Here is a 4256-nt window from a genome sequence, read left to right on the forward strand (position 1 = left end):
CTGGCGGGCGGGGCTAGAGCCTCCACCTGCGGGAAACCGACCAATGAGGAGAGAGCCCGACGGCGGCCATCTTGGTAAAGGAAACTCAACAGGGAAGAAGAGGGAACCAAGTAGTTAAAGGAACCGATGACCAGGCTGACTTGTCTTTAGAATTATTTTTATTTGGGGCAGGAGTTACCTGCCAGATAGCCCCTCACACAAATCCAGAGTTCAAGGAGGGATTGCTCTTCCGAGTACTTGGCTAAATTAACTGGGGTTTCTAAGTCGGGGAAAGGAAAACTGAAAATTTCAGCTTGTGTTACTTTCTGCACAAAATTGGTGGCTTAAGGTATTAGGCAGTCCTTTTATTGCCTAGAAAAGAACATAAGACTAACTTTTTAATTCAGAACACCAATAAAATCTATCGAAAATGCGTGTTGCATCTCTAAGGGTCACTGTGCAAAGCAGTAGGGACACCAGGACAAGGCGGTTGTTTATACCAGATACAAACAGTGTGGCACATTCTGTGTGTGGATGTGTGAATATATGAACAGCCTTTTTCCAAAAAGGTCTTGCAAACCCACTAGTTATTCTGTCTCAGGAGACTTTGTATATCATCACTCTGAAACAATGCCTTGATTTGAAAGTGTAGCTCACCTGGGATACTTTACCCACAAATTTTGGGAGCCTCCCTGTATGTTTGTTAGTGTGATGACATGACCTATGCTTCAAGGTCTACCTTAAAATCCCTGCACAGGTGTTACCTCCTCCACCAGGCCAGCATCAGATCTCCAATTTCTCCTATTCTGTTGTGCACATTTCTCTTGGATTTCCTTGAAGTGATTCTGTGTGGTCATTGGCTTTTCAGACTTATGGCTGAAAGCCATTATCAGGTTCTTTTGTTTCTACAAGCATAAAGACACATGTTGGTATTCTCCAGGAGCCCCTGCAGATAACTCTGGGAAGACAGTTGTAAAAACACTCTACTGTGTCTCCAAAACTCTATTTCTCTACTAATTCTTTCCCTTCTGAATGTAAACAGTGGATTCCACTTAAAGAAATTGGTGTACTGGTGGTGCTGGTCATAGGGAGGGCACACGATGCAGGTGAGGTCCTGGCAGGAGCCAACACAGGACAAAATCTGACTCATTCAGCCTCTCATTCAGTAAATGTTTGCTGGGCATCTACTATGAGCCAGCTTCCATTCTAAGTGTTAGGGATACATCAGTGAACAAATACTGTTATTGTGGAAGTCCAGGCAGAAGCAATGGTAGCCAATTATGGTGATAACTGAGATGAACAATGAAAAACAGTGGCCGTTATGTTCTTGGGACCAAGTCTTCACTACAAGGCAATTAGAGCTTGGAGCAGAAAGCCTCCAAAGCTAAATGCCTTCATTAATTGAGCAAATATTTGTTGACTACCTATCGTGTTAATGGATCTATGTCAGGTGATGGGTCCACAATCATGAAAAAGAAAAACTTAGTTCCTGTTGTTTTAAGGCCTTCATGGATGAGGGCTTAGAGCCATCAAAAGGAAAAAAAAATCTTTAAAAGATGAGTAAGTTTCTCAAGGGCATGCTAGGTGAGCTCCATGCATTAAGACACTAAAACAGCCTATCTTGAACATTGCTAGGAAATGGGGGTGCTCTGAAAGCAGAAATGGAATGTGTACTGAAGACCAATTGTTCACATTGTTCAATTTTTTTCTGTGAACCCACTGGGAATATAAAATAACAAATAGAATTTGAAAAGTAAATACTTGGGAAGAAAAAGATCTGGTATGAGCTGTTCATAAAAAGGGAAATATGGAAAGTACACCGGGCTCTTTTATGTGTATTATGAATGAACACAAATTGTATTCCTTTTCACTTGGAGTTGAAATTATGTGATGGAGAAGTTGTTCCTTGAGAAGACGACTACGGTAAAACCAGTAACATTAAGATGAATCTGAGGTTTGGAGCTCCACCTATAGTTTGTTTGAGGACTCGTATCTCCTGTTGCTAAGAAAAATGTCTAGTTGGGAAAATGAGTTCTTATGCATACTTGGAAAGGTTTTTAGTGTGTGTGTATTGTTACAATTAATGCTTAAATGTGTACAAAAGGGGTCGATTTTATTTTAGATGTATTTTCTTCCTTTGTTACCTGCTAGTTACCTGTGAATTCTATAATTTATTTCCTAATGATTCAAAGCCTTTTGTTTTAGATAAGAGCACCATTCTCAAGGTTGTATATTTCAACAAGAGTTAAATGAGATAAGAAACTTTAGGGCTATTTGGGTTGGATACTTTGGGTTGAGGGATTTTATCATTTTATATTTGGTTTACGTATTTCTCTGCAAAAATATTGGCATATGTCCAGGCACTTTGTCCTATGTCCTATGGCATATGTCCATAGCTTTGAATGCAAGATAAAGAATTGCATGCCACTGTATTTATACTCTTTGAAAGAATTCAGCCAGTCAATCAATTAATATTTATTGAGTACCTAATGTGTGCCAAACACTGTTCAAGGCATTGGGCACATATATCAGTGAACAAAGCAGACAAAAAAACACAACCGTGCCCTCAAGTATCTTACATTCTAGTGATGGGTGAGGGAGGGATGGATTATAAATAATTATTGAGATAAATAAGTAAATTACATGGTGTATTTGAAGATTCTAAGTACTATGGGAAAGTGGGTCTTGGTAAAGGGGATAAGATTGAAGGAAAGGAAAAGTGCAGGGAGGCAGTTGCAATTTCAAATAGTGTGGTGAGGTAAACCCTCATTGAAAATTTTTAATAAGGACTTGAAGGAGGTAGGGAGGAATTCCAGGCAGGGAACAGCAAGTGCAAAGGCCCTGAGCCAGGAGCCTGCTGGTGTATTTAAGGAAGGGCAAGGGCTCAGCATGACTGGAGTGGAGTGAACGAAAGGAAGTACAGCAGTAGATCACATAGGGCACAAGTGAGCAAACTACAGTGCGCCTCTCTTTGTAAATGAACTTTTGTAGGAACACAGCCATGTCCAATTATGTATTTTTTGTGACTGCTTTCGTGCTACAACTGCGGAGTTGTGTAGCTGAGACAGAGACAATCTGGTCTGCAAAGACTAACATATTTACTGTCTGGCTCTTTATAGAAACTGTTTGCTGACCCCTGATGTAGGTAGGGCCATTATAAGGATGTTGGCTTTGACTCAGAAAAGTGAGGAGCCATGGGAGGATTTGAGCAGAAGATGGTCAGGATCTGACATGTTTTGAAAGGATCATTAGGGTAGCTGGGTTGACAAATTTTAGAAAGAAAGGGTGGGAACAGGGAACCAGTTAACACTGGGGCTCATGAGGTACACTGGGATACCCCCAGGATACCAAAAAAATTCACTGAGGTGTGGCAGGATATTTAAAAATTTTTAAGGATTCACAGCAATACTTGATAACTGTTAGATAGTGTGAGCCTCTAGCTAGTAGGTAGTTCACAGTTTCAACATTAGGCCATGCTATATTCCTTTCAATGCTGTCTTATCTTTGTGAAGCTGGGTTTTTGGCAGGTGCTGTAATAAAAAGCGAGTGCTATTTGAAAATCAATGTAGAGCAGGAAATGAAGCTGGCAGTGTCCAATTTAATTCCAAGGTTTGAGATGTTGGACAGTGCCCAACAGTCACATTCCATTCCAAGTGATTGTGGTTAAAAGTGAAATAAAAATATTTTTTCTTTTAATTTATATGTATTATTTTTCAAATGTCTACTTAGTTGTTAGAACATTGTATGACTGCACAATGTGTTATATTATTGCAGCATTTTTTCTGTGGCTTCTCACAGTTTGGTCTGCTTAAAAAGTAATGCTTAAAAAGCAGACATTAATTTTTTCGCAGTTCTGGAGTCCAGAAGTCTGAAGTCAGTATCACTGGGGAAAAATTAAGGTGTCAGCAGAGCTACTCTCCCTGCGGAGGCTCTTGGGGGAGATTTTTCTTCCTTGCCTCTTCCACCTTCTGGTGGCTGCTGGCATTGCTTGGCTAGTGGCTACAACACTCCAATCTTTGCCTCCCTGGTCACATTGTCTTTTCTTCTGTCTGCATCAAATCTCTTTCCGCCTCCATTTTATAAGGATGCGTGATTGCATTTAGGACTCATCCTGATAATCCAGGATAACCTCCCCGTCTCAAGACCGTTAATTTAATCACATATGCAAAGACCCTTTTCCTAAATAAGGTAGTAATATTTAAAGGTTTCAGGGATTAGGACCTGATCTCTTTGGATGGCCATTATCCAGCCTACTAATGCATACATACTTCTTAAAT

The sequence above is a fragment of the Equus asinus genome, chromosome 6, assembly GCF_041296235.1.
Source record: "Equus asinus isolate D_3611 breed Donkey chromosome 6, EquAss-T2T_v2, whole genome shotgun sequence".
Lineage (NCBI taxonomy): Eukaryota > Metazoa > Chordata > Mammalia > Perissodactyla > Equidae > Equus > Equus asinus.